This window comes from Anabrus simplex, chromosome 2, assembly GCF_040414725.1.
Source record: "Anabrus simplex isolate iqAnaSimp1 chromosome 2, ASM4041472v1, whole genome shotgun sequence".
Lineage (NCBI taxonomy): Eukaryota > Metazoa > Arthropoda > Insecta > Orthoptera > Tettigoniidae > Anabrus > Anabrus simplex.
In genome coordinates, this window is record NC_090266.1 from 292,419,580 (window position 1) to 292,430,357 (window position 10,778).

The window sequence follows — 10,778 nt, forward strand, 5'->3', positions numbered from 1 at the left end:
CATAATTCCAATCTTAAGGCTAGTACCTTACCAAAAACCTTGTACGTTCCATCCAGCAAGGTGATCCATCGATAATTTCCACATACTGCCTTATCTCCCTTTTTATGTATTGGGTAAATTATACCCAATGTCCAATCCTTGGGTATTTCCTCCTTTGTCCAAACCTCCTCAATCAATTCATAAACAGCCTTTTCTATTCCCTCTCCCCCATATCTCAACAGCTCTGTCTCCATTCCATCTTCACCTGGGGCTCTATTATTCTTTAATGCATTAATTGCAGCTTTGACCTCTTCTAAGTCTAGCTGTTTTACTGATTCCTCTTCTAATTCTCTTTCTTCTCCATCAACATTTATATTTTCCTCCTCTCTATCATCTTCATAATTTCCATTGAGTAACTCGTAAAAATACTCCTGCCATCTTCCAAGCACTTTGCTTTTATCACCTAGAAGGTTTCCATCTTTATCCTTGAAGAAAACAGCTCTTGGTTGAAATCCTCTCTTAAGGTCTTTTGTTCTTTCATAGAACTTTCGTACCTCATTTCTGTCCATTTCATCCAGTTCTTCGATTCTCTTTCTTTCAAAAGCTCTTTTCTTATATCTACATATCTTATCTGCTCTTCTTCGTTTCTCTCTATACTCTTCTACTGTTTGTCTTGTTCTCCTTTGAAGCATTCTGTTCCTAGCATCATTCCTCTCTTGGATTAATGTTGTACATTCCTCATCAAACCTCATGCTTTTACGCCTTGCAAAATATGTTTAAATCCAGGAATGTCAGCAGGAATACAAAAATTAAAATATACACAACAGTACTAAGACCAATAGTTATGTATGGATCAGAATGCTGGGTGATGACCTCCAGAGAAGAACAGTGGCTATTACGGTGGGAAAGGAAGATATTGAGAAAGATGTTCGTTGCAGTAAGAGAGCAGGATGGGTGGAGAATGAGGACAAATGTAGAGCTGCAAGGACTGTTTGGCCAGCCAGATATTGTTACTAAAATTAAGCAGGGAAGAATTAGGTGGGCCGGTCACGTTCAGAGAATGGCAGAAACCTGCACCATTAAAAAGGTGTTTATAGGGAAACTTGATGGAAGGAGGAGGAGAGGAAGACCCAGGAAAAGATGGATTGATGATGTTGAGGATGACCTTAGAAAGTTAGGAGTTAAACGTTGGAGAAGAAAAGCTGAGGACCGAGATGAATGGAGGCAGGTGATAAAGGAGGCCAAGGACCTACAAGGACTGTAGCGCCGACCAGTAAGTAAGTAAGTAAGTAAGTACGGCAAGGTTGTCCCTTATCAATGATGCTTTTTGTGTTCTCCTTGGAACCCTTTATTACCAATGTATCGCGCACCATCCCCCCCGGTATGATCGACATCTTTGCCTACGCTGACGATGTCACATTACTTATGGATCGCAATGCTGACTACCAGCGTCTTTTCACCGAGCTAGACACTTATGGACAATATTCCGGTGCACATCTCAACTTCCAGAAAATTAAAATTATGCGGATAGGGCATCGAAGGAGGGCCCCCGGAAATGTTCCCTCATGGATCAAGATCGCTGATGAGATTTACTTGGTATCCTGTTCTATAATAGCATCCATCAGATGATTCAGAAAAATTGTTCCCTTGCACTTGCATCTGTGAAAAGTATCCTGCAACAGGTTAAATATAAATTCATGGTGTTACAACAATGGGTGCAATATGTCAATATGTATGGTCTAAGCAAAATCTGGTATTTAAGCCAAATTTTACCAATCCCAAGAGTAGGTGGTATCCGTATAGCTTCAGCAGTAGGCTGGTATCTCTGGCAAGGATCACTTTTCCGCATCGCAAGATCTACACTCATGTTAGCTACATCGGAAGGAGGTCCTGGTCTTAATGATGTACGGCTTAAAAGTAAAGTGCTCTTCTTGTTACGGAATCTCAGAATGATGCAAGCAGCAGAACACCGTCTCTCCAACGACTTCTTACTGGAAATGTGTAACCCTGAAGAGATTAAGAGCCCGCCAGCATTTTATGATATCCGCCACCACGCGCCACATGCACGGTATATGCGCTGTGAGATGAGGTACGTTCCACATGATCTCCTCTTATCTCCAGACATAACAACGAAGAAACTTTATAAGTATATACATACACAGTAGTATCAAGCCCCGAAAATAGTTCGGACAGCGCTGTTAATAAACTGGTCTCGAGTCTGGAGGAACATCTCAAATCGCATTCTCCCTCCAACAATATGTGATACTTGGTATAAGGTAATTCATGATATCATTCCTACAAATAGCAAATTCCAACGCATCCATATGCAGGAAAACGACGCCTGTGGGTTTTGCCGAGCTCCTAGGGATACAATCCAGCATAGACTGATGCAATGCGACGTCACACAGCAGATGTGGAGTGACTTCAAAGTGAAACTTAATTATGTCATAAATCAGCCCAAGATCTATATTGCCTCTGAGTGGACTATTAGACCTACCCTTAGCTTGAGACCAGCTCAGCTAAATAATACTATAGTGCTCCTATTAGGCCGTTATGTACATTGTGTGTTACAAGTCAAGAGACCATACACCCAACAAGAGTTATTTGCAGACCTCAGTATCAGTGTACACAACGCCCTCGCATTCCCCCAGAAGAAGCTATATATTGGGGAGTATATTAATAAACTTGTAGCAGTCATCTAATAACGCACTTGTGTTAATACTTCCTACTATAAAATTTCTCATCTCTGTCACAAGAAGTGTCATTTAATAAGCGACCTTAAACAGTTGTCAACAGGTCAATATGTTATTTAGGTTGTGTTAGTCATTAATTCTTTCAGCTCCTATTGCTGTGACGCCTGGTTGTTTGGTATCTTGGGATTAGTATACAGGGCATGTGTATTTGATGGAAAGTTTTGCTCATTTATCCCAATTATTGTACAGTATATTGTGTCCGATATAATTTTACCCCACCTAGTCTTTGAATCACAGACTGCATGTGTTTGTTGTTTCCGAATCTCAGTTTTGAAGTATAATGGTATTTGCATTATATGTATTGTAATATAGTATGTTGACAATAAAAAATCCCCATGCAAAAATACATAAACCGTATAGGGTATTGACAAGAGATTTGAGAATATTTTCAGTATTTATATTCTGTATTTACACAGCGGTATACGAGTCACTGTATTCGATTAATAATATACGGTATACCGGCTATTGTTTCTGTATGTGAATTCAAATCGTGGTTTAAGACCGTACATAAACCCACTGCTACTTTTTAGCATGAATGGCGACTGATAAATGGCTTATTTGACTTTTGGATGAAATAGGTGTATTTACTTTGTGTCTAGGTCTTAAAGGTATGATTTTTGGAAAAAAACTGTGGAGCAATAGACATGACTTCGCTGCCGAAATATATTAAAGGAACAAAATATGAAGGTTTGATTCTAAAGCATAGCTATTACTGGCCTACACGGTGTAAAAAGAATAAAAAATAAAAACCACAATGCTCACAATACTTTGCGGCAGTAAAGTCCTTTGCATTCGGACGTGTCCCCTTAATCGTTATGTTAATTATTTAACTTTCCCAGCAAAATAAACTAAGATTTACAGAATACATTTCACGTTAATCACTTGGCTTCTCAAATACGGTTTCCACTGAGTTTAATAATTTAATACATTGAAATGATTTTATAAATCATAATTAATAACAAATTCTATCTCCGCGGACGAATGGTTTGTTTTAACAAGTCTCTACTCAAATTGATTTACGTTTTATTTTATATTGTTTATCGTCGCTTGATATCGTGAAAGCTGGAACAAATTTACATATAATTTATTTCCAGTATTATATTTGTGTCATGACATCACACCATAAGTTTAATCTAACTCTAGCAATTATTGACACTTGGATAACCCTAATTATTAAGTACAAAAAATCTGCATAAGTAAACTCGACGTAAAATATGAGCCAATACTATGCCATCTCCCAACATGACGGTTAAATAAGACTTTGTGCACCCCTAAAACTAAAATCAATAACTACCACCAACACTCTATTTTGGACACCCTGGAAATGGTTAAATTCGCTCATTATATTCTAACTTCCGTGGTTTCAAATATACGTTCAGATCTCGGTTAAACAGGATACCAAGTATATTATAGAATGCTATCTAATAACATACACGTTACTCATGGATGAAAATTTCAATTAGTTTCTTGCAAAATTAAGAACTCCATTCTAAAGAATACGGTCTTACTTTCCACACGCCGACAGACCACAAAGATACCGTTACTCCAATGGCAACCCCAAGTCAGCTGTGTGGCTGAGCCGCCCCTTCGCTTGACAAGTTCCATATGTTCTCACTCGCGTTCAAACTGGTCTTAAAAGAAATGAAACCTACGATCTCGCTGATAAAATCACAAATACGACCTCCTGGCCCAAGCAGATTATGCACAGAGATTTACTTTAAGATGTCATTTAATAATTATACACATCTCGAACTTACACTTACGTGGATTCCCTCACAATTTCCATCTCAAACATTATACAAATAACTTCCTCGAGTTCACACAGAATCTCCCGGCATAATTACAGGCTTCCAATCACCTGATTCACAAAAATCCTACCTCAACTCACATCTTAACAAGACTTAAACCACTTGCTTCAAACACGACAAATCTCTATGGCAAAAATAATGGAATAATAATCCTTAGGATCCACAACGCATAACCACACACAATACTCTGATAATGAAACATCTTCGCATAATGTGACCTCGTATTTCTGAACTGGACTTTACAAAAATGACTGATAAACTTACTGTTAATTATTGTCGGTTATACACAGTTTAAACGGACATGGAAAGAGCAATCCCTTCGTAACAGATATCCACCGATCTACATTGCTCAACACGACAGCACGCCTACACCTGATTGAAAATGGGTAACCACGGATTTCTTGACAACTTTTGTCATAGTTCAAACAGAAAAATTTTCACGTCAGATTAGAAAAATCTTAACTTGACACCACAAAATACAGGAAATAAGCTCACGGAAAATGACAATCTATTTAGACGTTATATCGCTTCATAACACTCAAATTGACTATTTACAACACATTACACGGCACTCGTAGTAATTTATAAATTTTATCCAAGCATGAAAAACAAATGACCTTTCGTCATATTTTCTGACACTTCACGAAATAAATGGGTGACCAAACTGCGTCATAAATACCCATTACAAAATATAAGTTTGACATCATAAAACAGATATATAGGCGGTATGATGACAATTCACCTACCTTAACAGTACGTCAGCTTCCATCATGTTAGCTCACCAGTAACCTTCCGGTATTTATTTTGACATTTCAACACTTTCGGCTTCACATTTTATTTTATTCATTACTGCTTTCCTGGAATAAAGGCACAGAAAAGAAATACTTCACTCGATATTTTCAGGGTCGAACACGACTGCTTGTACCGTCGACCGCACACGGATACTCCTTACAACACAATTTTATTTAAACTTCACTAATACTACTGCGGCATAGAATATGACCGAAAACTATCTCCACTCGGAGACAACACTCCAGCCACTTCGACCAAAATCTAAGTTTCTGCTGGACTTAGTCTGTTATTCGCCGATCAGTTTACCCAACAGTATGACCTTCCCTCTCGAGCTCAAATGATTCAATGCAGGGTGATTTCAAGATGGCGATTCCCTTTATTTATAGTCTCCACACCCTCTCTTAAGCATTTTTCGTTGCCACCAAGAAATTTTGCGTACATTTTCTGACCTTGTGGAAATGTATATAAAGCAGTTTTTACTGTAACCAAGTACTTGCTAAATTCCTAGTGACATTGTTCATGAACATTTAAAATTATTTCGTACCAAATTGACTGGTTAATTGACCTCGTTTGATAGACACTATATTCTGAAGACATGGCGTGGGTTGAACAGACACGCGCGTCTTTCACCAGATTCCCTCGAAAACTGCTTAGCCTCCTCAAATCTTTTACTAAAGACCAATTGTCTCACAGATAATTACAGGACCCTTCATTACATTAGGTTCACTGCTAATTCCTTTTAATAAATATATTTATTTAACCAACATTTTGTTTTGTATCCAACCACCCTCGACACGTGCGAGTGACGTCACATCTCATAGCGTGGAAATAAAGTGGCAACCTTCCCGCCTGGTGCCGCCTCTGTGAGATAAAAATGTATTCGATCTTTTCATTGCGACTAATATGGGGCCTCATGTGGTAACTTTAAGACTCTAATTTCTTGGAACACAAAGGTCATGGGTTCAGTATGAAGATAGAAAATTTAATAGTGGGTCCTACTACCGTGAAGCTCGAAGGGCAACTGAGAATTTGAAATTCAAGGGAATAACCCTGGAGAAGAGAGAAGAAAGGTGAGCTGCCAATGCAAAAAGATCCCTTGAGATTGAAATGTTCTGTGGCAGCTTAAGACGACGGATGGAAAATCGTCTGTTAACAAGAGAAGACAGACAAACACCATAAAGGACAAAAGTACTGTGTCCTGAATATCGGCTACATAATGTTCGTAAAAGTGTCACTTTTGGTCAAGTTGAAGTACAAAATTTGTGTAGGCGATTAAGGATACATGACAGGCAAGTTCTAAGTGGTTATCGTGTGTTCGTTGTTGAGAACATGCCTGCGTCACTACTATGCTGCATTATGTGTTTTAAATGAATTTCAACTGATTCACTGCAACCGGCTATTTGTTAGTATAATGTATATATATAATAACTTGTCTGACTGATTCGTCATCGCCGAGCCAAAACTACTGGACATAAAGGAATGAAATTTTGGAGATACATTCATATTACAATGCAGGTGCTCACTAAGGGAGGATTTTGGACACTCCGTCGCTAAAGGGTGAAAAGGGGGTGAATTTTTAAAATGATTGTATCTATATCTCGAAAACTGAACAGTTTAAAGACATGAAAACAGACATTTCGAATCTCCTTTAAAAATAAAGAAACACGTATTTTCTTGTTTTCGGAACATCTCCTTAAGGCGGTGAAAACAGGTAAAAAACATTTATGACGATTTTTATATCTCAAAAACGTAAGCTGTTACAGACATGAAAATTGGTATTTGGAATCTCCTTTAAAAATAAACAAAAACTGTTATTTCGTTTTTCGAAAATCCACTTAAGGTGGGGGGGGGGGGGGGTGAGAAAAGCAGAGAATTATTAAAATGAGTATATCTACATCTCGAACATTTAACACTTTACAGACGTAAACATATGTATTTGAATTCTCCCTTAAAAATAAAGAAACATGTACTTTTTGGTTTCGAAAAATCATCTTAAGGGGGCGAAAAAAGGTAAAAATGAGGGGTTGAATACCTTTTATGACGATACTTATATTTCAAAAACTGAAGATGTTACAGGCATGAAAATTGGTATTAGAAATCTCCTTCAAAAATAAAGAAACATGTATGTTTCGTTTTTTGAAAATTCACATGGGGTGGGGGTGAATTATAAGAATGAGTATAACAACAGTAGCGTATACCTAAAAAAGGTAACATGTTTCAGACATGAAAATTGGTATTTAGAATCTCCTGTAAAATTAAAGAAACACACAAAATTTGTTTTCGGAAAATACACTTAAGGGGAAGACAAAAGGAGATGAATATTTAAAATCAGCATATTTACAGTGTATCACAAAAAAGCAATCAATCAATCAATCAATCAATCAATCAATCAATCAATCAATCAATCAATCAATCAATCAATCAATCAATCAATCAATCAATCAATCAATCAATCAATCAATCAATCAATCAATCAATCAATCAATCAATCAATCAATCAATCATTCAATCAATCAATCAATCAATCAATCAATCAATCAATCAATCAATCAATCAATCAATCAATACTGATCTGCATTTAGGGCAGTCTCCCATGTGGCGGAATCCCTATATTGTGTTTTCCAAGCCTTTTCTTAAATGACTGCAAAGAAATTGGAAATGTATTTAAGATCTCCCTTGGTAAGTTATTTCCAATCCCTAACTCCCGTTCCTATAAACGAATACTTGCCCCAATTTGTCCAGCTCCATGGCTAAATGGTTTGCGTGCTGGCCTATGGTCACAGGGGCCATGGGTTAGATTCCCGGCAGGGTCGGGAATTTGAACCACCATTGGTTAGTTTCGACGGCACGGGGGCTGGGTGCATGTGTCATCTTCATCATCATTTCATCCTCATCACGACGCGCAAGTCGCCTACGGGAGTCAAATCAAAAGACCTACTCCCGGCTAGCCTAGCATGTTCTCGGACACTCCCGGCACTAAAAGCAATACGACATTTAATTCTTCTGTCCCAATTTGTCCTCTTGAATTCTAACTTTATCTTCATATTGTGATCCTTCCTACTTTTAAAGACACCACTCAAACTTATTCGTCTACTGATGTCATTCCACGCCATCTTTCCGCTGACAGCTCGGAACATACCACTTAGTCGAGCAGCTCGTCTCCTTTCTCCCAAGTCTTCCGAGCCCGAACTTGGCAACATTTTTGTAACGCTACTCTTTTCTCGGAAATCACCCAGGATAAATCAAGCTGCTTTTCTTCGGATTTTTCCAGTTCTAGAATCAAGTAATCCTGGTGAGGGTCCCATACACTGGAACCATACTCTTGTTGGGGTCTTACCAGAGACTTATATGCCCTCTCCTTTACATCCTTACTACAACCCCTAAATACTCTCATAACCATGTGCAGAGATCCGTACTCTTTATTTACGATCATATTTATGCGATTATCCCAAGGAAGATATTTCCTTATGTTAACACCTAGTCACTTACAGTGATGCCCAAAAGGAACTTTCACCCCATCAACGCAGTAATTAAAACCGAGAGGACTTTTCCTATTTGTGAAACTCACAAATTGACTTTTAACCGCGTTTATCATCATACCATAGCCTACTGTCTATCTCACAACATTATCGAGGTCATTTTGCAGTTACTCACAATCTTGTAACTTATTCATTTCTCTGTACAGAATAACATAACTGCAAAAAGCCTTATCTCTGATTCCACTTCTTTACAAGTATCATTGATATGTATAAGAAAACATTAAGGTACAATAATACTGCATTGAGGAATTCTCCTCTTAATTATAACAGGGACAGATAAAGCTTCGCCTACTCTAATTCTCTGAGTTCCATTTTTTAGAAATATAGCCACACAGGTTCACTGTTTTGTCAAGACCATTTGCACTCATTTTTGCCAGCAGTCTTCCATGATCCACCCTATCAAATGCCTTAGATAGATCAATCGCGATACGTACCAATTGACCTCCTGAATCCAGGATATCTGCTATATCTTGCTGGAATCCTACCAGTCGAGCTTCAGTGGAATAACCTTTCGTAAACCAAAACTGTCTTCTATCAAATCACTTATTAATTTCCCAAACATGTCTAATATAATCAGAAAGAATGTTTTCGTCCGCCTCTGTGGTGTAGTGATTAGTGTGATTAGCTGCCAGCCCCGAAGGCTCGGGTTCACTTCCCGGTTCTGCCATGATATTTGAAAAGTGGTACGAGTTCTGGAACGGGGTCCATTCAGCCTCGGCAGGTCAGCTAAGTAGAGGTGGCTTCGATTCCCACCTCATCCAGTCAGGTTGTGAGTTTCACAAATAGAAAAAGTCCTCTCAGTTTTAATTACTGCGTTGATGGGGTGAAAGTTCCTGTTGGGGATCATTGTAAGTATCTAGGTGTTAATATAAGGAAAGACCTTCATTGGGGTAATCACATAAATGGGATTGTAAATAAAGGGTACAGATCTCTGCACATGGTTATGAGGGTGTTTAGGGGTTGTAGTAAGGATGTAAAGGAGAGGGCACATAAGTCTCTAGTAAGACCCCAATTAGAGTATGGTTCCAATGTATGGGACCCTCACCAGGATTACCTGATTCAAGAACTGGAATAAATCCAAAGAAAAGCAGCTCGATTTGTTCTGGGAGATTTCCGACAAAAGAGTAGCGTTACAAAAATGTTGCAAAGTTTGGGTTGGGAAGAACTGAGAGAAAGAAGAAGAGCTGCTCAACTAAGTGGTATGTTCCGAGCTGTCAGCGGAGAGATGGCGTGGAATGACATTAGTAGACGAATAAGTTTGAGTGGCGTTTATAAAAGTAGGAAAGATCACAATATGAAGATAAAGTTGGAATTCAAGAGGACAAACTGGGGCAAATATTCATTTGTTGGAAGGGGAGTTAGGGATTGGAATAACTTACCAAGGGAGACGTTTAATAAATTTCCAAATTCTTTGAAATCATTTAGGAAAAGGCTAGGAAAACAACAGATAGGGAATCTGCCACCTGGGCGACTGCCCTAAATGCAGGTCAGTATTGATTGATTGATTAATTGATTGATTAATTGATTGATTGATTGATTGATTGATTGATTGATTGATTGATTGATCCTGGAAGTGGTTTTTCGTGGTTTCCCCACTTCTCCTCCAGGCAAATGCCGGGATGGTACCTAACTTAAGGCCACGACCGCTTCCTTCCCTCTTCCTTGTCTATCCCTTCCAATCTCCCCATCCTCCACCAAGGCCCCTGTTCAGCATACCAGGTGAGGCCGCCTGGGCGGGGTACTGGTCATCCTCCCCAGTTGTATCCCCGTCCCATAGTCTGAAGCTCCACGACACTGCTCTTGAGGCGGTAAAGGTGGGATACCTCGGTGAGTCCGAGGGAAGAACCAACCCTGGTGGGTAAGCAGATTAAGAAAGAAAGAAAGAATGCAAGTTTTTTTTGCAAGTT